General features: G+C 41.3%; 1 protein-coding gene across 5 annotated transcripts in view; it reads left to right on the top strand.

Moving 5' to 3' along the window:
* Positions 1 to 25,191, top strand: part of NRG1 (neuregulin 1) — a 455,801-nt gene that overhangs the window by 330,746 nt on the left and 99,864 nt on the right. The window lies entirely within an intron of this gene.

Here is a 25,191-nt window from a genome sequence, read left to right as displayed (position 1 = left end):
GTCTTACACTGGGATTCTCAGAGTTGTCTGCTTGTGCAAGATGGTGAGCCAACAACCATGGCATTGGATGTGCTTGGAGCATATTCTCTACAGTGTGTATCCTCTTGTCCACTGTCTAGTAGGTTGATAAAATGTGCAGTTTAAGGCGAGCAGGTAGGAGGCTGATTCCACCTTGTTTGTCACTTCTTTTTCAGAAAAGTACAGAGCAAGTTTATTCAATGCCTGGCTGGAGAGCAGATACAGCATGTAGAGAGGAGACACGCAAAAACTTTTTGCCTGTCATGTTTTCTGAAGTGCAGTACTGAGCTGATTTGATAAAAATATTCCATGCTGATCAGTAAAACCTTCTATGACATGATGTTAAGGCCATTGGTTTATAGACAATTTTGTCTAAGAATCATACAAACATGAGTCAGCACTTGTAGAAGATGGGAAGTTTGGGCCCCCAGTGATGTAGGTTTTATGTGGCTGTTTCTTCTGCCTTCAGAATACCTATCCAAACCTTTAAAGGCCTTCTGTTTTTGTTGCTGTTCCGAGCAATTGTTTAAAGGGTCATCTTCATTTGTAACAATTTCTTAGACCACTCAAGTTGTCCTACTCTCTGATGTTTGGAGTTTTGATTATATTTCTTTGTTTTATTTTTTCAATAGTACTTATGCACAGGTATTTACAGGAGTGTGCTTGGTTTTGATGCATGGCCAGAACTTGTGGAATCAAGAAAAGGGAGATGAGAAGTGAAACTACTCTTTCCTACTTTCTGAGGTCTTTATGTGGAAGAGTAGAATTATTTTAGGAGAGTCTAAAACAATGCAGAGTCGCTTGGGATAAGACAGGAAGAGAAGAATACCATAACCAGTTGAAAAAGCTGAAGGAGTTCAGATGGTGAAGGCAATTACTCAGGTTGCGGTTATGGTAGCACAGCAGGACTCCCAACTCGTGCTCCTGTAATAAGTTAGTCTGACATCTTCAGTTCTCAGCATTTAACTCATCCATTCCAGAGACTGAAAGGCTGCTTCTCCAGCAAAGCTATGTACCGCGTGCCTTGGTGGGACATTGGGTCAGAGGAAAACACTATAGTACTTTATGCATTTTGCTTTTTTTTATTCCAGTGCTTTTATTTTTCTGAATAACCATCTCCAGAAGAAATACTTCGCTTTGTTCTCAGGACACAGTGAATGTGTAAAGGCAACGTCAGATACCTAGTTCTTGTTTAATGTAAAATGAGTTTAAACCTCCTGGTTATTGAAATTCTACTAAAAAGGCAGATAGGAATATATCTGTCAATCCCCTGTTAAAACTTTGCACAGTGTGCAGTGTTTTCCTGTTTCTTTCTCCACAGTGGACACTAATCACAGAGGGCAATGCAGTGGTAGTCTGAATACTCCTGTGGTTTGTTTTCACCTGACAAATCCTGTTTCTTATATTTAAATTTCACAGACACAGTACAATACTGTGAATAGTTACCATTCCGCAGAGACACAGTTTTCAACCTTCTGCAAGATTCACAGTCCAAAGCTGTCTTACTGGCTGGAGATCCTTTGTGTTTCTCTTCAGGTAGCCTCTTGCTGACCTGTGTCTCTTCTCCAGGCTCTGGGCATCTGTTGCTAGCACTGTCACTGTAATCTTGCATGGAATTCTGTAGTTGCATTCTAGGTACCCCAGCCTTGCTCTCATGGAGAGCTTGGGTTGGCACTGAGGGCCTGAGCTGGATTATGTGGCTCCAGTGGGAAGTTTGTACATGTCAAACTTCTGAGATAACACTGCTAGTATAGAGTAAGTTCCCTTCTGCACTGGTTTTTCTTGTTTGTTGGTTTGGGTTTTTTTCACTTCAAGGAAGTCAGAGAGGTAAAAGGCAATGATGAGTATAAGCAGTATTAAAACTCGAAGAAGCTGATGTAACAGTCACAAAGGAGTAACAGTTCATATAGCTTATATACAGCTACCAGAGTGGAAGGGTTTTAATGTCTATCTGTGTATTTTTGCACATAAGAAAAAAAAGAATAAATCTATGAGGCTAGCACTTGCCTCAGCATTTGTATATTATGAGGCAATAGTGTTTTATGTATAAATCTATATACATACATAGATTTATAAAGTATATACATGTAAGTGTGAAGGCAGTGGTTTGGATCTGTCTATTTCAGGCTGTGCTTTTCTGAGGTCGTGAATTACACCATGAAAGGCACTACCAAATGTGCAGCAGTCTAATCTGATGACATACATGTCACAAAAGATACTTCATATGTTTCTGTTGCTTGTAGTATTACTGAAAGAATGTTTCAGGCCCACCTGCCATTGCCTTTAACATGATGTGCATCATCTCCTTCTCTTCAAGGTCTTAATAGAAACTCTTTCCACCATTCAACAAGGGATCAGTAGTTAATTTTTTTCCAAACTGTGTATGCCCTCACTGGTGTAGTGGAGGACACCTTCACAACATGGTAGCTGGCCAAAAGTCACCTTGTTAATTGCTGCCTTTACTGGGTCTCAGAGATGGGAGACTGTAGTCTCCATCCTTAGCTTTTCTTGAGATCTCCGAGTGTGTCAGGAACTGTTTCTGAGATCCTGTAAGTTGTATGTAAATGTGGCTTTGAGTAGCTTCTGGTAAGGCCTGGTTTCTTTGAGGGTCTTCCAGAGGGTCTAAGCCTTCCTTAACAGAGCATTAGTTTCTACCTTTCTGGCTACTTCTCCCCAGTATACTGAAGTGATGTGTGCTATGTGCCCGCTTGAGGCCAAAATTGGCATCTTTCTGATTTGCCAGCATAGCCTGTGGTATATGGAAGGATGTGAGCTTGTAGCACAGGGATGTGTCGGTGTTTTGGTTACTGTGTCTTCCAATAAGTCCCTGGAGCTGTCACTCTGAAAAAAACAGGTGCTTAAGGACTCCTGCTTCCTGCTGACTATACTCTTTCTAGATAGCAATTCTGGACATACTTTGTGGTATTGGATTAGCATTCTCAAAATATTCCCTTTTTCATGTAATTCTTGAGGCATCAAGGTTGTTCATGCTAGAAAAAAGGCAGTGATACTAGCTGGGCAGAGATCTGTGAACAACATGGAATACATGGTGTTGATGGAAGCATACATCTATTTCAAGCATTCTGGTGAATCAAGATGTGACATTAACCATGCTAAAATCAAGAATGTCAGTGTGTTGCAGGAAAGAATAAGAGAGAAAAAGAGCTCAGAGTGAGTGTTTAAAAAAAAAAAAAGGATACTCACAACAGGCAACAATGATAAATGTGAACATGGGCACAGAATAATATTTATATTTTAATGCTATAAGTAATTCCTAATTTACCCCTATATCCCAGAAATTCTGATCATCTCCTTATATTCCACCTCTTATCCCAACAATACCTACCCACAAAGAGACTTTGTCCTGAGGTATGCTGTTGTGTTAATCCCAGTAGAGCCTAGCAATGCAAGGTCTTTTGTGCTCCTCAGAATGTCTTTCTGTCCTGAGAAAGACATGTTTGTAGCCCACTTTCTTGGTTTGGGAGAGAGAGTTTCTGTTGTTTCAGCTTTGGTGAGAAAGAGGGAAGTCCCAAAGGGAATTTCTGAATCACCCCAGAGAGCCTGGAGGTTTTCAGGGCTTCCTTTGATGGAGAGGCACATTTAGATGGCTTTCTTGGATGCTGTGCTCTGGGCTTTCTGTTCCAGTTTCTAGCAGGGGCGGTCTTAGGCTGCATTGGTGGTCAACAGAGCCACTCCGTGGCATAGCAGGGCCCTGATCCGTGAATGGTTGTTTCAAGGTCATGGTCTGGCAGTGGAAGTCTGTGACAAAGCAGAAACACAGAATGAATGAAATACAAAGAAGTCAAGAGACTGGATCCAATGCTTAGTTATCATGCTGAGCTTCCAATTCAGGCCGTTCTAGTTGACCACAAAAGACAGTTGCTGTTGTCTAGGGAGAAGAAACAAGGTTTCTTAGGGAGCAATAGAAGAGGAGGGGAAGATACTTCTCTGAGTCATATTCCCAGTCTCATAGGCTTTTATGATCCTGAGCAGGAATTCAGGGAGTTCTTACCTCCTTAATAACTGGAAGTGCCTCAGTATTTGATTGGATCTGTTTCTGGAATATGAGAGCAGAAGATAACAGAGCATTAGGTGAAAGATAAATGGAAAAGTACACGTTGCCTTCAGAATATTTTGTAAAGTGTATGGCTTTGAATAAGTTTCCATTTGGTAAAGAATAACCGCTTGACAAATTACTTTTTACTTCTTGAAAAGAATAGCAATGAAAGTTATATTCCAAACACCATAGGTAAAACACTGTATACATAAATGTGATCTTTTCATAGATGCATGGCTTTGAAAAGTCATCACTGTGACCCCTCATTAGCTTCTCTGCAAACACAGTGGCACACTGTGGCTGAGACTCAATGTAGACTACAGCAGTTCCTACCAGGTAAACTAAAAGCAATACTCCTCTTTCATGTTCCTATTCTAGCAATATTCTAACAGTGAAGTAGGAGCCAAGCTAAACCCATGGGAAGAAACTACCATCCCATCCTTCCTGTCCATGTCTTCTAAATTGCCCTTTGGTAACCTTTCCTAATTGGATGCAAAGTGGGAAAGTTGTATCTCATGTGACTTTCATTATCAACATATTCCCACAGGTTCCTAATGGTTTCTGCAGTTCTTGACATTCTTCCCCTGTACAGAGAGCAGAAGGAATCACTGTAGCCACTGCAGGAGTTAAAGAACAGTCTTTTACAGTGATTTTGCTTCTAGGTGTGCATATTCCTAAGTATTTAGCAGTAGTCAGCTAGTTAGTAATTTTGAGTTGCATTCGAAATATCATTGAAATGCACAGCAAGGATCACTAAACACCCACTCGCTTTTTTTTGAAAAGAAAGCTATGCCCTGGAGCAATTGTGCTTTATGAGTCATGTATGATGGATGTCCGCATATTCTCTCAGTGAATATATACGTATATAAAGGCTCTTGCATTTCTTCACAAAATTTTCTTCTGAATACCCACTCTTCACGCTAGTAATTTAAACTTCATTATCAATATACAGAGCTCATAGGCCTTATTAGTAGTTTATATTAGTCTCAGTATCCAGTTGTCTGAGATCATTTGGCAGAAGGATTCAAAATTTTCCCCTCTGCAGAAATCTGCCTTTTACAAGGGAGGAAACTTTTCACAGCCCTCCAGATTACAAATGGCCTAAATCCTATTGCAAGCTAAAACGGCATGGAGCATTTCTAATTTGTGATGGATGATCATAAAAGCTAAACCTAGGGTGCTAAGTGCAGTGAGGCTGAGAAGTCCGCTGGAGTGCTAGAACAGTATTTGCCCATTTCATCACTAACATGCTTTCTTGTGTCATTCTGGCTCACATCAACTACTGCTTTTCAAGACACCTAATCATGATGTGAAGAAGTAAGTGCATTGAGACCTTTTCCAGGAGGCAGCATGGGTACTACCCTACCAGCTTGTCTCCCTTCACTCTAGTTAGTCCTCCCACATCATCCCAACAGATGTTGCAACTCGCAAATACTCCCAGGTGCCTCTATACCATATCAGAAGGAATTAATCATGAAGCCATATTCATGCCATAAAAACACCTCCTGGGTGGGCTAATAGACAGCCTTCCCACAATTTACAGACTGGGAACTGGAAAAAAGCACACGTGTAAATTATTTGCAATGAAGAGCAGAGGCATATTGAAGTGGTGTGTGATCTAGACATAGCCCAACTATGTCACTTGCCCTTGGACTGAGAGTATAATCTGTCCCCTTTGCTGCTGAGCAGTGGAGGCACATCTGAGCAGTCAGGCTGCATATCCCACTCCAGCCTTTCTAACCATGGTATACCTGTGGAACACAGAGCAGCTAATGTTAACATCACAGACCTGCTGAGTTTAGCAACCATGGCCGCTGCTCTGGAAGAGACTTAACACCTACTACACTACAGAGGAGACAACTGCTAGCTTTTTCCAGCTCTGAGCATTTGGCTTTTTTTTGTTTGATCATTTGTTTCTGTTTTGTTTATTTAGCATAGAAAAGCTCCTTACTCCAGAGCTATAAATGTTCGGAATTGATGTTGAGTCAGGACAGATTTGACTGGACACAGCTCTGCAGCCTGAAGCTTTTACAAACACCAGGTGCCACGGAGCTTATAATTTATACATGGGGTGATAATAACCCTTCAGAAGTTAATACAGTCATTATTCTTCTGAGGTTTGTAAAGTTGAATCTGAACTTTATTTCTGATACCTTTCTGGTAATATTCACAGTGATCTGAAATGTGATTCTTAATAAGGCAGTCAAGCATCTGACAGGTACTTAGATGAGCTTTCCAAAATGTCAGTAGGTTTGCTGAGAAGTATTACTGCAATTGTTAGTTTTTAGAAGAAAAAGATAACCTATACTACAGGGAAGAAATATGAGGGCTTTTTTTAAAATAACTTTAGTTTTGCAGGCAGATACCTAGCTGTAAAAGCCACAGCGGTCTACATTGTAGAAAGCTACACATTCAATCTACTGCAGCCAATTGTGGCACAGCTTGTTAGTGGCAGAAAGTTTTTTCTAGTCTTCTCAAAATAGAAGTGAGCTAACCACATGTGATGCTTTTATTTGTTTGAAATGTCTGTGTTTTTAGATATAGTAACTGAAGATGTTCTTTCGGCTGTAGCTAAAATTCTGTTGTATGCTCTCAGGCACTGGCATCTAGTGCTGTGGAGCATTAGTTCAGCAGTTTAGTTATTGTTCTAAGATAACAGTAGGTTTAAATGTCTGGTACTTTAGTGTGATTAAATACCACACCCCCTGCTTTCTTTTCCTTCCAAGAAAGTCTAAAACCAGCATTGATTGTTTTGAATTCATTAATATTTTATATTATTTTAAGCAGTGCAAACATGGAGTGATTCCACTGACTCCACAGGACACACAGGGAAATAGGTCTGGAGTCTAACCTTGCACTATACTTTTTATACTGTTAGTTTGACTTTTATTATTTCCCTGGAATAGTGCTTTCCTTCCACTTCCCACTGGGGAAATCCTTGGCTTAAAACAACCTGCAGGCTATGCATAATTCTTGAATCTATTAATGATTAACACAAAACCCATTAGCTGCCACAATGGCAACTAATATTTGAGAGATAGTAGGATAACAGGCTAGATTAATCTTAAACATTAATTTTGCAGCAAAATTGAATAATTGCCTTGAGCAGCAATGCAGCTCATTCAAATGTGTGTCTGTCTATCATGATGTAGAACTGGTGTTTCATTTCTCTTGTGTAATGAGCTCTGAATCAGAAGCTGTCCCTTGTTATTAGGCAAGCTACACCTGCAGAGTAGATGCTTGTTAATTCCTTTATATATTTGTCATTTTGGAGGGAGGAGGAGATTAAAATAGGTCCAGGAAAGGAATGCTGCGAATATGGATTCTGTATGGATTTTTTGGTAGACTAGTAGTCAAGACAATGAAGTTGTGATCCTAAGAGCTGTGGATCAATCTCAGACTTCATGGGAGGTAACACAAGTCTGAAATCCTCTCCACATCTGTTCAGCCAGCACATTGGAGCTGTGCATTGGTGAAATGCCTTCCTGGAGGCAAGGGAGAGGAAACAAGGTATGGCTTAGGTACCGTTTACCTGAACGTGTCCAGCTGCCTGTTTCTGTCAGAAGCAGAGGATTCTGTGTCTTGCATGAAATGTGTATGTGATCTCTCAGGTTGACGGCAACACCATGAGTGAATCACACTTTAGAGGATGGGAGCTAAATGCCAGCACCTCACTCATTCTTCCAACCAAGTGGACACCTGGAGAGAGAGTACTATTGTAATTACTGCTTGAGTTACGTGTAGAAAAATATGCAGTAAAACTCCAGATAATTGAATGTGGATTGCATTTGCAATTACGCATTCATGGGATTATATGCATGCATCAGAGACCTAATATTCACCCCAGCAAAAGATCACAGTTACAGGCAGGCTGAGTAAATGACGCTTTTCAATTTAAATGTGTAAATGAATTTTATACACACATGGGTAATATTAGCAGATGGTACTAAGGAAGGCTGGGTATAGGGGAGGGATTCTTTGCTATTAATTCAGTAAGAATCTGTTCCTTTGTATGGTGTTTCTTCCTGAGGAATAGTTTTTATTATTTGTAAATATCTCATAAACTATGAAATCGCCTTTCAGAACAACCCAAAAGCAGCGAGTGTGAAATACTAGGTGGAGACCAGTCTCTGGATGGAAAAAAAAAAAAAATAAAAAAAAAAATCAGCCAAATGTACCATTATCAAATTTGCAGAAGAAGATGTGGAGTTTATACAGTTTAGACCCAGCCCACCCTGACTGACAGCCTAACACAAGCAGCTGTGACCCCCATTCCTTCCCCCCTTTCAGGGAAAAAGGAAAGGGAAATGAGAAAAAGACTTGTGGGTTGGAAATTAAAACTAAAACAGCTTTAATGAAATAATAGTAACAAGGAAAATACTAATAAGAAAATAATAAAATATGTACAAATATATGAAATTGCACCCCCCACCCTGATGACTGTGTCACCACAGAAGCTGCAGAGCAGACATGGAGAAAAAAGGCTGGACTCAGTGACAGGAGGGAACTGGAATCAGGAACTGAATTCAGGAATGCACAAGTCTGCGATCAGGGAAAAAAAAGACAAATGAGGTCACCATTGGACCTGCTGTTGGAGAATAGAGATTGACCCTTGTGATCCCTCAGGTTTATCCCAAGTATGACATATGTGGGATGGAATACTCTGTTGGTCAGTTTTGGGTCACCTGTCCTGTCTGCTCCTCTCTGCAAGTGCAACTCTTCTTTGCTCCATTCACTTGGAGAATTCCACCAGCCCGATTGTGTCATGGCCTTCAGCAGCTCTGCAGAAAACAGTCATTCCAATTAACCAGCTTGGCTACTGTAGGAATAAGTATCAACAGTGGTCTTTCACCATACCAATGCCCCTTGTTAGCACTTCTAGAGAGAAACACTGCCTGAAAAACTAGCAGTTAACTTTCAGGATAACCATGCAGGTGAGATGAGTCTTAGTTAGAATAGAAAAGTTAGAATATTGATTCTACTTTAACTGAAACCAGAGCAGGAGTGGGTAGCTGTAGTAGAAATACATTAGCTATAATTAATAAACTGGCACGGGATTGCTAAAAATTTTGAAACTTCCTTAAGGAAAAAAGAATTCTTATAAAAGCTGTTTAAGACGAAATGGGCATCAGCTAATTCTTTAGAATGGGAGGCAAGTGGAGAATTGGTTATTGCTTGTTTAGACTTGCTGCTCTCAAGTTCATCTGCTGTGTCGTAGTATTAAAAGGGTGGTAGAGCACAGGAAATGCTAGTCTAAACAGAAAGAAGAGTGTGTGTGTGAGAGAGAGAGAGAGAGAGCTTGCTTTTCTGCTGAGCTATTGTCTCGACCAGCTCTCACTGCTCATTTCTTAAACACTGCCATATTCTTGGCATTTCCCTTTTGTTATTGCAGGAAATTGTCACTGTGACAAAGTACATTGCAGCATTTATAAGAAACACTGACTAATAAGGATCCAGTGAGCCTTTAAGGATGTCTGTGTACTTTTTGGATCCCTCCAGGCTGTTTCTTCTTCAGCCCAAGTCCTGGTTGTGTCTTGGCCTTCAGCAGCTTTGCAGAAAATAGTCATTCCAATTAATTTTTAGCACGATCTCTGTGCACAATACCATCTGTCAAAATTGAAATACCACCATTTCTTGAATGAAAACTTCAGCTGTCAGCCAGTAAACTGACCATATGTGAAGTAGTCACACTGCTCTACCTCCTCTACCTGGCTAGGGAAGGAAGGGAAGCTGACATTCTGGAAAACAGTGTTTGCTGCAGGGCAGAATTTCTGCCACCAGACCGTGCTCATAGATGGTGGAGAAGCAGAACAGCCAGAGACATGCAACAGCAGGCAGCCTGGCCAGCTCTAGTGCCCACTGAGCCCCATGTTCTCTCTCAGGCAGCCAGCAGCAATTGATACCTCAGTGACTGGTGGGGGAAAGACACAACAGAAAGATGATGCCTCTGCTAAGTGAGTTTCCTCCTAAGTCATAACCACAAGAGGAAATTCAACCTTTCTGACTCCTATTTTCTTCTCATTAGATCTGCAGTGAGTCTTGTCTACTCTGCAATCTTGTTTGGTCGTTGGCTCCAGTTCCCTCCCACTCTCCCCATAGCAACCACCACCCCATTATGCCTTGGATCAAGTTCCTCACTGTAAGGCCACCAGCACCCAATGACTTCAGAAGGGGTTTTCTCCTAGCTTATAGATCCAGGGCAGTCGGGGATGACAGATGATTAAACCATAAGCCACTAAGTGGAGTGTAATATTCTCTTGGTCTTCTTCTCATCCTTTATCTGCATCCGCTAGAAATAATCCCTGCAGCAAGCCACATAATCAAATATTGTGGCTGAAATCACGTGACATTTCAGATACCTTGAATGGTGTTATGCGATTAATGTGGGAATACAGACCACCAGAATACATCAGTGCTTTATGAATTACTGTCTATAATTCTGGGAAAGGTCAAAAATGGAGAGGAAGGTGCAAAAAATGGTATCATGGGAAACTGTGTACTTGTTTTATTACCTAGAAGATTTTGTCTTTGCCCTCTTGTGATTAATGATTGGCTTGTAAGCTAAACATGAGATTTACTAGCCCCTGCACAAGAAGCATTTGGGTTTGTTAGTGCTGGAAGGGGAGGCATGTTCTTATTTTCCATGCAAGTATCAAATCTGTTCTTGAAATTTCCTTAAGAACTTAACTTGAGGGAGGCCTAGGCAAATAAGTATTTCTCAATGGCAGATAAGAAATTTTTTCTGTTCCCACATGGTAAAAATAAATGTGCCTATTCCCTATGTAGGAAAACCTAACCACAGAGGGCTATAAAATCATCAGGCAGGCTGACACAACTTGACCTGCCTCTTGCAGCCCACATAGGTCCCTCTCTTAACCCAACAGGTGGAGGAGAATATACTGATTGTCGGAAAGTACTCCCTTCACTATGCTGATGATGTAAGGTCATAAACTGGGAGACCTCAGGGTTCTCATTTTGCAGCCCACGCGAAGTGCTCAGAAGGATGCACGTGTCAATCTTTCAAGACTTTTAACTGACCCTAAGACTGACTGCAGTTTGATGTGATTACGATTGGATGGCTGGAGCACCTCTGCTATGAGGACAGGCTGAGAGAATTGGAGTTGTTCAGCCTGGAGAAGACGTCTCCAGGGAGACCTTATAGCGACCTTCCAGTACCTGAGGCGGGTATACAAGAAAGCTGGGGAGGGACTTTTTATAAGGGCAGGAAGTGATAGCACAAGGGGAAATGGCTTTAAATTGGAGGGGGGAAGATTTAGATTGCATATTAGGAAGAAATTCTTCATAGCGAGGGTGGTAAGACACTGGGAGAGGTTGCCCGGGGAAGTGTTGGATGCCTCATCCCTGGAAGTGTCTAAGGCCAGGTTGGATGGGATCTTGAGCAGCCTAATCTAGTGGTTGGTGTCCCTGGCCATTGCTGGGTGGTTAGAACTGGTCTCTTCCAACCCAAACCGTTCATTGGTTCTCATTTATTTGTCCCAGAGCAGATACAATTTATACGTATCACCCACAATTAATATGTGGGTGAACATACAAGCAAAACAATGTCTTCAGCAGGGAGTCAGCACAAGGCTTCTGTCACCGACAGTCACTTTTGCCCTGTTGTTTCACCCACTGTTATTATAAATTCCTCAAATATGTCTGGAGAATTTGCATGCTTAGCCCTCTTTGGAAAGAGGGGATTGTCTAGCGGTGAAAGCAGATTAGGCAGCATTTTCCTTCTCAGCACAATAAAGCAATGGATCTGACTCTTCATTATAGAGGAAGGATGAGTAAGAATAGTTGCATTTCCTGTGCAGGGAGAGCGATGTGCTCTAAGTTGCTTTGGGAATTTCTGTGAACATGTCAATTTCAGGCAAGATGCATAATGTTAGAACAAGAAAATGTAGATGTTAAAAAGGAAAGTTTGTGGGGACGAGGAAGGGATTGATTCATTAAACGATGTGTTTGATCTCAGCTAGAAAGACAGCTATACAAAAGAAGATGGGCTAAATGTTAGTTGCTTGAGTTTTGTAATTCATGCATTAATTATTGAGCAATGTATTTAGTAATATATCATCAATGTCTTTCTGAGATTACCATAGTTTTTACTATTAAAATATATTATTATTTTACTATAAAATATTACTGTAACTATATTCTCTTATAAAACTATATTATATAATATATATGTATATTTTAGACATATATTTTTATACATATATAACTTTTCTATAAAATATAAAATATAACTACATTTTATATATTTTAACTATGTATTACTATACTATAACTATAGTACTATAAAATATTATATTCTCACATTCTCTAACCACTTAGAAAAATATTTCCCGCCACTTATGAAAACATTTCATTGTGTTTTCAGTAGGCGAGAGACTTTAAAGAAGGTTTGCAGTTACTTCTGTTTGCTAAATGAATGCAGGACAGGTCCCATGAAGTGCCTTCTATGTTTTCACACCCTTGCTAAGGGTGAACACAACTCAGTGCTGCTGCTCAGGCATCAGACACTCCCTTCTGATTCTGAAAGTCTTTAACAGATATGCAATCCCTTTTAAATTTTTCTCAATTTTTAACTTGAGGGAGGTTGTCTATCTGCAAATACAGAAATGTATCACTGGGACAACAAGCACAAGGACATATTCTTGAATGCTTAAGAAAGACAGACAGTCCAGCAATTGGATGTTAGCAAGACAATTGATCAATGGAAAGATTTCCTGAGCAACCTCGAGCACTTCCTTTAGGACTAGGTATCAATAGGGGTTGCATATTAGGAATCTTAGACCAACAATTTGCTCCTGAGGGAAAAACCCACGAACCCTGAACTGCATGTTTAGGCATCCCAGTGAATGTCCAGAGGGACTTTAGATGTCTCAAAACTAAAAATATTTCCTTCAAGGATTAGACCAAACAATTAGCAAAGGTTGTTTCACACTCGTGTGCTGAGTGGGGAGCCAGGCAGACAGCCAGCATGTTGAAGATGACTGAGATGGACCAGGGGAAGTTGTTTCCAGTTCTGCCTATCTTCTAGATGCTTCTGGGGAAAGCAGGAAACCTCCACTGAAAAAATGCACCTACTATTTGCCTGTTAAGACATAGTGTTCATCACATCTTTCTTCTATCCTCGAAGTCTTAAAGTAAGTTTCAGTGACATTTATTTCTCTAGTATAAATTATAACTGTTTCATCAAATAGCTGAATACTTGCATCAGCAAGAGGAACTTGGAAGTTCTCCCTATAACAGCCTGCAGTGCCAGCATTGAAATGTGCTCTCAGGAAAGAGGGAAAACTCCATGGGTGGAAGAAAAGGGGTAGCCATGTCAGGTTATTTTAAAATAAACCCCAAAAGCTGATATTAACATATTGGGTGAGGCCTGCCATGGTGAAAGGATCCCAGTTCATCCAGCACCCTCTAAGGTAAGAAATGGAGGAGAGCCTTATGTCATGAGCATCGTCAGCTGGTGTGAGAAGCGAACTGAAGGTGCCTAAGGCCACATGATTGGTTGTGGCTATATACCAAGTTGGGCCCATTTTAGGTGCCTCGGCCCATTTTATTTTTAACTGGCCTTTTTCCTCTCATAAGTGCAATGCAGTGACTTCACATACCTTATTAAAAGATTACTTGTTTGGCTAGTGGCCATAGAGCAATAATTCCTCTTACTGCTCAATAAATCTAGCTACTATTATTCTAAACACTGTAGCTGAATTTCTGATGAGCACATGAAAGAGTTAACCACCACTGTCATGTTACTACATCATTAAAACAGCAGCAAATTGGGGCAACATAAAGTTTATCCTCTCTTGTAGCATAAATATAGAGCATAGGCAAAGTCCTTATAAGACCTTATACATTCTGTAAAAATCTCTCTCTTACCTGGAAAATATACAAGTAGAACTGTGGACCAGTAAAGTGCACATAAAATATGTGCAGGGAAGTGGAGTGATTTATTTTGAATTTGTAAACATTTCAGATAAGTTAAATTTTTAGGTAAATCTTCTTAAAATGCTAAACAGTTTTTTATTTCAGTTATCATAATTTTTCTTGTGTACAATAATAATCAGGTTATCCTGGGCTGAAAGAGGGTTGTTGATTTAATTTGAAGTGGTGGATGCCTCCTCTGGAAGTTTTTTTTGTTGCTTTAGCAATTGAAAGCCTTTCTTTCCTAATAGGATTATCCCAAATAATTACCAAAGGATTTCTCTGTGTCATCTCAGTGCAGTTCCCCACAGCAGTATTAAAAAGCCTGTCTTCAATAGGGAAATAGTCAGTGGCCATGGGTAGCTGAAAAGTTTATACTTAGCTGTTACCACTCAAACCAGAGGAAGTCATCTTCAAAGGCAGGACTGCAGTGGTTCTTACCCTAATCTGTAGCTCCTTGTCAGCAAGCAGCTACTTTGAAGGATTTACCATCAGCAGGGTGAAGTGAGTGGCCACAATCTGAATGGTGGTTGTTGTGACAATCTCTTGTAGCTCTTGTTTAGTACCATACAAGTGATCTAGGACAACAGGCTTTGTGCATGCCAAATTTCGTGCTAGCCCTTTCGTTCCAGCTGCAGAGCAGGGTCCTCCCCATGTGGCCTGTTAGGAGGGAAGTCTACTTGTGTTTCTTTGGCCAATCCCTGAAATCTGCTGGGATACATCAACAATGTATGGAAGAAGCTTCTGACTCTTCAGCTTTAGGACAGCTCCTTGCTGCTTTTTACTACTTTTATATCCTAGGCACCGCATCAAGGAGTAACAAATTTTGTACAAAAGGAACCCTGTGAGAAGGGGAAAAAAAAATTTGTGACTCGAGCTGAGACTGCACAAAGGCATCTGCTGGGGGAGCAGGTCTGGGTGAATTTCTATGACATGTATCTAATCTGTAACTTTATTACTTGTTCAAGTCACACAATGTTTTTCTACTATTCCAAGCCTTCATTTGAGGTGTTCTGGCTATGTAGCTGTAATTGTATGCAGCATAATATGTTGTCTAGGATAACTGGAAAATGAAGTCTGAAAGGCATTTCTTCAGCATGTGTGTGCAGATACCAACTCAACAGATACATGTCTGTAATGGCAGATCATTGTTTGGTGTGCCAGGAAATGAACAGTTCTGGCCTGACTTGTCTGATATTCCTTGAAATTACAGGACATATATGGGGATTTTTTCCAGCTCATTGTGAACACTGTGTTGTTCCAATTGGAAGAGGGTTTGGTAAAGACCTTTATTTGGGATGCTTTTTCTCATGCTGCTATCTGTACCTGTTTCCTCTTTGCCCATCATCTGGAGACTTCCAACTTGCATAATTGCATTTGAACATAATCACATCCGTGGATCAAAGAAAATGTTCAACCTTATTGCCACAAGTTAATTGTTCCTGGAATAATTCCTGTAGGTTGTCCACAGTAGCCTGTCATAGTGATGGATTCAGGCGCATCATTCCTCTCAGCTTCTGTGATTTTCAAGTAGCTGGTGTTACTTAGCCACTTTAGTTGGCACTCTTCAAAACTCTCTCATTGCCTAATGCACCAGTGAACTGACTGTTGCCAGTAGCTACAACTCATCCCTACACTGGTAAGCAGTAAACCTGAACTTGCTGTCTGCTGCAGCCACATTAATAATGCATTGCGTTTCCTGTAATTATGCACAGATTTTTTTCGTGGTTTTTTTATTTTTTTGGTAAGAGAAAGAAAGGAGATGAAGGTGAGGATGGAAGGTGGTGGTGGAAATAGACACAACTAATTATCAATGCCAATAGACCCCAGCTGCATAGGTTTTTAATTAGTCCATGTCTAACTGTAATAGTCACTATTGGGATGGTACTGGCACTTCTTATGCTGGTTAGGTTAGAAAAGGAAGTATACTGTATGCTCATACCTGCACTGTGTAGTGTTACTAGCGCATACTCAGCAACATAGGCAAAAACCTTACCCCTCTTTCTTTTTCAGGTCACTTGATTAAATTTTAGTCATTTTGTGTCCTTCAAGGTAGCCTGAAAGAGTGATTTCTGTGCAGCTGAGCAGGGCTGCTTTCCTGATGGAACTGTGAACTCATGCCTAACAAAGGAAAAGAATGCAATATACAGACTTGCACATGTTTTTCAAGTGTTATTAACAAGGCCTCCAGAGAATCATTTCAAATTGATCACTGAGGCAGGAGTATCGTCTTCACTCTTTGGGGTAAAAAATAGTTCAAAATTCAAGACACCCTGACTTTTCCTTCCTTAGCTGAGCTTCAGCCTTCTGGAATAAGTAGAAACAATGCTATGCATGTGAGCAGGTGTCAGCTTGGTCCATGCCCAGGAGCTTAGGCTTTGCCCTGTGGAGCTTATGCCTTTAGAACTGGACCTGTTCTGGTCACATCCTTGTTTTCTCCTCTAGGATACACAAAGTTGTTAAAATTCCTTTATTGAAAACCCTGAAGGAAAGTTACAGGGTTTAGTGTGAAATTAGAAACACAGAGAAAATTTGTTGCCCTTTGGCAGCTTTTGATTTAGTTGGAGTTAAGCGGCAGTTAAGCAGCATGCAGGAAATTTTTGAGTGAGAGCAAGGTGTCCCTCAAGTAAAGGCAGGTATTAGATCCTCACTATTGCTGTGGCTGAGCAGGATGAAATCACTCACACCGGCAAGAAATTTGGGCTCATCTTTGTAACAATGTCTGAAGGAATGGTAGAGTTTTATAGGGTCTGGCTTCAAACTATAAGCCTGATAAGGAAGGGATTTAGGGACACAATTTACCTCATCTGCATGTGTACACTAAGGTCGCTAAGAGCCTTGTTGTCTTTCTTGCAGCCTGTAGGTGCTCGTTTCTCTTCCAACCATCATGACCACATTTCCCACCACAGGTATAGCATACCCATCTCCATTAGGACAGCTCTGTTTTATTTAACTTTTTCTCTGGATGGTAATTTGGATGAGCTTGACTAGGAACACGGGATATAGGATGACCTCAGCCCTGCCTGTTTGGCCCACTCATTCAAACACTTTTTCAGAGTAAATGCATTTATTCCTTAGGCACCCTCACAAAGAAGCAAAAAGACAGCCAGTCCTCTCCATACCCTTTCTGCAGTCCTATTGCCACTCCACAGACTCTGTGGTGAGACACAGGCAGATATGAGATACTCCCAGTGGACGTGACCTGCAGTTTGAATGCAGGAAATGCTGCAGGAATAATGCATCCATCAACTTAAATTATGATTACTGTGAAGTCATTCTAATACTTATGTATGTATGAGTATGTAAACACTTCCTCACGTGCTGTTCATGTCAGTTGTGGGGCTTTAAATAATCTGGGTTCTGTAGCAAAGGCTCCATTTCCTCATTGTTCTTGGTCCTGTTGTGAGCTTTAAAGACTTGGTTTTTGCTCTGCCACTGCTTCTTATGCTCCATTTCTAGGTTGTCCAATGTCTTGGGACTGTTTCAAATAGCTGCACTACTGCTCTTACACCATTCAGCCGTTATGGTCCACATTGCTCTGCATTGTGTGTGTCCATGTTTTAAATGCAAACAAGTTATGATATACCCATTTTACCCTGGTTTAAAGGGGTGCTCAGTGTCTGGAGAAGTATAGACTCTGCTCTGTAGGTTTGAATTGCATTGATTTAAGGAAAGTACAGCAGACAGATTTCTTGAAGGTTTTGGAGTTTACTCGCTGTTTTCCTCTTTCGCTCTTGACAAGACTCAACCTGATGCAGCAGCATTGATGTCTTGTGTATGATAAGAGTTAACTACCTTATTTCGATTCAAATTTAGATTTCTGAAAAGTAGGAGTTTTGCTTTTTTGCCAAACATCCATATAGCACAAAGGGAAAAATATGTGACAAGATATATTAAAGATATAATAAAATGCAGGCTGGGGTTTGCATTCAAAACATAACCATGTAATAAACCATATTTGATTAGACTTCTGAAAATTCATGACTAGATATAAAATCTCCTTTGTCATACTTATTTGAATTCTTCTTAATTATTTGCTGGAAACTGACAGTTTTCCAGCCAATGCTAAAGGAGTGATGCATGCTTTCTATGGCTTTCTGAATGGCACTCAAAAAGAACGTTAAATATTAAATGTCTTTGATGACACTAGGATTCCGATGCTTGATGAGAGCTGTCACTTTTGATATTTTTTTACAGTTATAAATATTGTGTTGTTTATCTGTTTTAAACAGCAAACATCTCAATTCTGCTAACTTGAGCAGTGCAGAACAAGCCAGCATAATTGAACTAATTTCTGGATGTAGGATAAGGAAGATTAAATGCATTACTTGGAGGTATTTGCTGTAGGCTGCAAACCAGCTCTTGAGCTGAAATCATAACACAGAAAAGTACAGAAGCTTACAGACTCTGAAGACAGAACTACACCGTAAGACATAGTTTACAAATCTAAGCCAGTCATATGTCAATTTGCTATCATTAATACCTGTTTATTTAATGATACAAAAATTATTCCATAAGATAGGCTGGCTGCATGTCTTTGACTTGGTTTTTTTTTGTTTCTCTAATAGCAAAACTCTTGAATATACATAGACTAGAGAGTTACTCTATAAAGGAGCCCATGAAGAGCTGAAATTTTGAAAATGATAGTTTATAGTGAAGTAAAGTTTGGTGCTTCAAGTTTTAAACAGCAGCAGCTGGTAATATGTGCAAATACAAAAACAGTTGTGTCTTTACAAAAACATGAATAAGTAAGATTTTTCAGAATAACAGGTATCTTGTTGGGATCTTCTAGAAGCTTCTGCCTAAGTTAAGCCTAGATTCATATCAGCCTTGGTCATGGTTTCACTATGCAAAATCTTTGGTGAGAAGATAAGATCAAGGGACTTCTGTCCCCTGGAGCATGGTCCTGTCCCGTTCTTCCAGGCTGTATGTGTTTAAGGAGTCAGGCTGGGAATAAGTTGGTAAGCTTACCAAGCTTTTCTTTACTCAAATTAGCACTGTCCAGTGACTCCCATAGCAGCAACAGCACTGCAGATGTAAAGGCTGATGAGCACAAAATCTTGCATAGCCACATCTGTGTAAAGTAGCAGTATTGCCACTGTCCCATGAGCACCCATGAGGAATTTCTTCCATCTGAATAAAGTGGTTCAAATGCAGGCACACAGATGTTTTTGAGAACTAGGGATGAGTGAGAGTTAATGAGCAAGCCTGGGCCTTGTGACTACAGCACCACCCAAGCTCACTGCTGCACTGTGAAAATAAATAATCACGACCACCCTTGCAGGTTTGCTGGAGACTCCAGTTACAGGGTGGAGATGGTGCCACATCTTGGAGGGGCAGGAGAGGAGGGAGGCAGAGAACCGAGACAAAAAGTACCCAGAGAACTGCACATGGTCTTTCTTCTGCTGCTTCTGCTCTCAAGCAGAAGAGCCTAGCTGAGCACACTACACGTCTTTGCATCTCTTAAATGCTGCTTTGCCACACTGCAGAGCTAATTATCATTAGCCTGAATAGTGGCAGGGATCATCCCAATTTTGTGACTGAGCAGAAGCTTGAGGAATGAGTTAGTGCAATTGATGAAAACCCCTGACATTCATGGTTTGAAGTTGGATTTCTGGGTGTCGTGTAGTGCCACTAGCTCTTCTTTTGATTAGGATGAAAGAACCTCAGTGTCTCACATTTCTCTTGAAGATGAAAAGACTCAGAAAACCATTCGGTTCCTGTGAAATAACAGCCTAGTTTATGGCAGTTTTTAGTTTCAACTACTCGCTGACTCTGTTTAAAGTATAAACAACTCTTGAAATGGCCATTGTAGTTGTGTTGTTTATTCAGATCACTCTTTCTGCAGGCCACAGGTATTGCTCTTACATAAAGCATGTTCCTGGTGTAAATGCCTGGTGTAAATGTTCACATGTGATGTCAGTACAGAAAATGATGCCACAGAGGCAACATGAGTGCTCACAGTTGTTTTCACAAGGACTGAAGTTCATATTCTGAGCTCCAGATATTTTCCAGAAATGTACTAGGGTGAGGACCTGCTTCTGACACACCTACATGGGCAGTGTAATAATTCCAGTACAGTTGTTTTGGCCTGAGAGTACTAAGATGGTTTGAATACAGTCTCTTTATGTCCCTGTCTCCTGTATTTTCTGAGGGTAGAGGGTCTTCCCACAACAGCCTTTTTCTACTGAAAGAATTAAGCACACTAATGATTCTGCTGACATTGATGTATTTATCGTCACGTCTAAAGTTGAATATGTGCTTAAGGGTTTGTGTTCTTACAACTCGAGTTTTCCTGCATCTTCTTACAATCTTGATGTTTCTTCTCCTCAGTCATGTATGGTTGCAGATGGTCAGAGGGTTTAAAAAAGTGAAGGGAGTGGGAATTGGCAGATTCATACAAACAGCACTGTCACTATCCTGCTTACTTTCCATCAGGTGGAAAATGAGAAGGGTGTTATATGCAAGTGACAGTCTGTCCCACTTTAACATTTGCAGTTCCAGTGACAGGACCAATATAGAAGCAAAATCAAGTTTTCTCCTTCCGCCATTTGAGCCGGGAGATGAGGTTTTTAGTGAAGGCTTTTGGAAGGACTCAGAGGGAGAGAGTGCTGGCATCAGTCCAAGGGAGACAATGAGAGGAGATTGGCAAAATTCTGAGGGGAGAAATAAGTGAATCGTTTGCACTGTGTGTGATAGCCCACTCTTCCCACACTGTGACTGCTGGCAGTGATGCTGCTTATTGGGCCTGCTCACTTGCTTTGGGTCACCCCCCCAATCTTTATATTGTGCACTTACTTAATTTGAAGAAAGTGCCTGCAATCAATAAAGAGATCCTTTTATCTTCCCCATCAGTCTCTTGTTGCACTTTTTTCTTTTTAGCTTCTTGGTTACAATGCTTTTAATTTCTCAATGTATGGGAAAAAAGGGAGTGCAATCGAACACATCATGACCAGTTGATACTACATATTGCTGCTTGCTTCTTTCTGAAGAATTGGCATGTTCTTAAAGGAAAAAAGTGGTCAGGAACGGGGGAGATCACTTGTGCTGCACTGATATGTGGTCCTCTGAGCATCTTTTCTTAAGCTGTGATCCAGTAAGAGCTATGAATAACAACTTCCAAAGACATACCGTACTTCCCTGATGTCCCAGTAGTAGCAAGAAAGTAGATAATTTTTAGGTAATCTTTTTATGGACTTCCGGGGCTTTATTTAAAGCAGATGGATATTTCAAATACAATGGCTTCCGTGAGAATGACTCACCAAGCCTAATTTCCAAAACTTTCAGCAGGTTTGGGTCTGATTATGGCATGACCAAAGAGTCAGCTGAGTTAAATAGTTACTTGCTGCTCTAATTTGAAGGATGTTGTCAGTTATGATTACTTACCTATTTAAGCTTCATTCACAGCCAGAGAGAATGGTCTTCTGCAGTTTGGGAATATGAAATCAGCCTCCTTTTAGGACTGGTAAAACTAGAGGAACAGATAACATCTTGTTCATCGTCATCACAGGCTGGACTTTAATACTGACTTTGGCTTCATGTCTCTCTTTGGTCTTTTGGGCATGGAACTTAACAAAATAATGCTCAATTCTTTGCAACAATGCTCCACAAAATAAAAACTCTCTGAGTTTCAACCTGTCACTTATGTATGGCAGGAGTCCAAATCTCAGTCACAGATTAGCTTCATTAGTGTAGAATCACGCTACATTTTCCTCTAAGCCAGAGAGACCCAAGTCACATAATAATCAGAAATAAATCTTTGCACAAGGACCTAACCTAATTACAGACAGGCATGTAATTTCCTTCCTTATCCTTTGGTGTTGCCCACCAGTAAGCTACCCTAGTAGAACTTTGTTACCTCCAAGGGCATGCTGCCTCTTGGGGGTTTTTTCAGGGTCTCCTTTTCACTTAACCAATTGCTGGCTCTTTTCCAAGGCACTCATCTCCTCCAGCCTGCGCCAGAACTCATGTTTAAGCATAGCATGCCAGTGCTAGCATGTCACTGCAGAAATATAAAAGGCTCAAAACTGCAGCTGCAGGAAAGTATTTCTGCATGGGAGGGGGGGGAGGGGGGGACGGGGAGGCAACATCATGACCTCCAAAACCAGCCAAATGTACCTTCAGTTTACAGTCATACCTTCCGACCCAAAGTGAGAGACCATCAGCCTTTCCCACAGCCGCAAGAGCTGGCACAAAAGGTAGCGTACACCCCTATCAATCCCAGATGTGGTAAAGAGTGTGGGGTTGCAATTTTGCCCTGAGAGGGACCAGTCCCGTACAGTATCGGGTTGCAGCATCCCGGGCAGGCTGTGTCTTGGTTCTGGCTTTGGCCGCCCGTGGAGCGGGGTCAGGAAAGCAGCCTGGGCGATGATTCAGCACTGCCTTTATCTCCTGTTGGCCGGGGCATAAGTAGCGGGAGCCCCTGGGGGCCTCCGAAGGCAGGGTGCCGCCCTCCCCTGCTCGGCGCAAGCCCCAGCAGCGGGCTGGGAGGGTGATGCGGCTCTGCAGGCTTCCCTGGGGAAAGGGACGTGGGGAGGAGGAGAAGGTCGGAGCAGAGCCGGCTGCGCGATGCTGAAGGGACCTGCGGCAGAGGAGGGTACCGCAGCCTGGATGGGAGCCAGACCCCACGGAGATGCTGCGGCCGCAGAGACAGCGGGAGGGGCGGGCGGTAGCTGTGTGCCTGGAGGAGATGATGCAGGCAGGCTGGGCCCTGGCCAGTGGGAGAAAGCATGAAAAAAAGAAAAGCAAGGGAGGCAGCAGAAGCTGCGCTGCCTCTGTTTAGCCAGGAGGGCTCGGGCAAGTGAGACACGCTTCGGCAGAGCGTTTCTCCAGTCCCTGCAAGCTCATGGCCCCTCTGACAGATGGGTGAGGAAGGGAGCAACACACTTACATGCAGGAGAGCCTCTGAAAGTCTCCCTGTTGTGCTTCTGAAGCAAGAGGCTCTGAGGTTTCACAGGGTACTGTGCACACAGAAGTAAGTGGCAGCCCATGGTCTGAATAGGTAAATAATCTCCATCAATCTATGTAGCATTGTGCATGACTACTTTAATTTCATGGCAACCGTTGTAATGAAGGTTCAAGATCTCCACATGCATTTCTGTTCACCTCAGCACCAGAAAGATGTGAGCAAAGCAGAAACATAATTTAAAGGAGAGCAGTTAAATGTGGATAGGCTGGAGAGTAGTAAAGATTACAGATGATTGAACGTAGGTGTAATAGTTTGCCAGGAAGGCCAGTGTGGGGAAGATGTAGAGAAGGCAATGGATTAAACACAAGCTCAGAGCAGTGTCAGCTGGGAAAATTGTCTTACTGGAAATAGAAAGGTTGAAAAATTAGACATGGATAAAGAACACAAGACATTCTTAAAAACTTATGCCAACCATGTATAAAGTAGACAAGACATTCTTAAAAACTTAAGCCAGTCACTCAGATGTTGTAGTATCTCATGTGCAATGAAGAGAATATTACCAGCTGGTTCTTATCTTATACTCTGCCTTGAAGAGTGATGCATCAGCTTCACACCTGAGGAGCATCTTGTGTGTGTGAAAGTACGTCTGGTTTTCAAGGATTTATGAGTTAATCTAGTAAAGGAGCCATCCTTTCCCTAGAAATCTTGCTTACTTGTACCCACAGTCCATCACAGCTGTTTTGACAATGTTGGTGTGATATTACCCTTTCTACAGTAGCTGTGTTGTTACTGCTGTTTGAAGTAGGTTTTGAGATACTTGAACAAGGCTGCATTCACACAGAATATTACCAGCTAAAGAGCACATTTGCTTTGTAATAAGAGGAGCCATGTACGTAAATATGCAATGCAAGCTGTTCATTCTGTCTGAGGTTACTGATCACATCATTAACCTGAGGACTAGACACTTCAGTGATAATGTAGACTAGATTGTATGATTATTTATCTTTTTACATTCCAGAGAGTGTTATCACTGGCTATACTATAAGGTAAATTCTCCAGGTACTTGAATGTAGTAGCATCATGATTACTTCAGCTTACTACTGCAGCCTCACAGGAAGCTTTGTGATCAGACATCCATCAATTAGTCCTTCACATGAGAGTCTGTGAAAACACTATGGGATTCATTGAGAGTTTGATAAACCTTTTTTATGCGAATGTTACTAATGTTTCCATGGAAGTCAGAGGGAGGGGAGGGGAGGAGAGAGCTGGATGCAGAGAGAGGAGATGGGTAGAGACAGAAACCTTTTTTGTCACTACAGATAATACATAACTATAAAGGAAATTATCTTTCCTGTGCCTGCCTAAAGTACCAGCAAAATAAGTCCAAGGCAATTTATAGCACTTGATTCTTTGTTTCTTTGTGCATCCTGCAGCTATTTGTATTGAGTAGAAAGAGGGGTTTATGAAGCCAAATCTTTAATGCAAGTGTTTTCACAAAGTCTGAGGACCTGGCAATTGCGTTAAAAGCCCATCTCCTTTTTAGGCAGGTGTCTGTGTTGTTATATAGGTGTACTTTTTCATGGGAGGCAGGAGAGACTTGGAGCAGAGAGGTTTCTAATCTTAATTTCATTGTGTTAACTAGACTGTTAATTTATCCCTGCATTATACTGCATTGGTGGAAATGGGAATCGGTGCTATGTACTGGCAGAGGCGAGGAATGATGGGCAAATTTAAGAACAAGTGGAAGTCTTGTTAATTCCAAAATTCTTTGATTTTTTCTTTTTTTATATATACATATTTATTTTTTTAGTCTAAGGGGGAGTGAGGATATGCTAGCAGCATGCCAGCTCTCAAAAAGTATGTTCAGAACTGCCTTTAGTGTGAAGTCTTTGCTTTTTTGGTTTTGGAAAGGAGCTTGGAAACCAGAATATGAGGAGAGAAAAAAAAGTGTGCAACTGTTTTGTAATAACTTAAATACAGATTTGTCAAAGGAGGAAATTGTTTGGAGTTGTTGGTTTGGGTTTTTTTCCCGCTGTTTGACCTAAGATGCATCCCAGCATTATTCCTAGGGAATGAAGCTTACTCAGGGGGCTCGAAAGAAAAGCTGTCTCTAGGTGTCGAGCAGGGAGAAACTGCTGCTGGAAAGCGGTCTTTCTCCTGGGAGAGATCAGATATCAGACTGAGGGAGCCCAGTCGAGCTCAAAGAATTCCGCTGACACCCGGTGCTCGCCGGAGGACCAGGGATGGCTGCTGGGGAGAGGGAGCGGGCGGGTGC

The sequence above is a fragment of the Cuculus canorus genome, chromosome Z (genome assembly GCF_017976375.1).
Source record: "Cuculus canorus isolate bCucCan1 chromosome Z, bCucCan1.pri, whole genome shotgun sequence".
In the NCBI taxonomy this organism is placed as follows: domain Eukaryota; kingdom Metazoa; phylum Chordata; class Aves; order Cuculiformes; family Cuculidae; genus Cuculus; species Cuculus canorus.
This window is presented reverse-complemented; position numbering and strand designations above follow the sequence as displayed.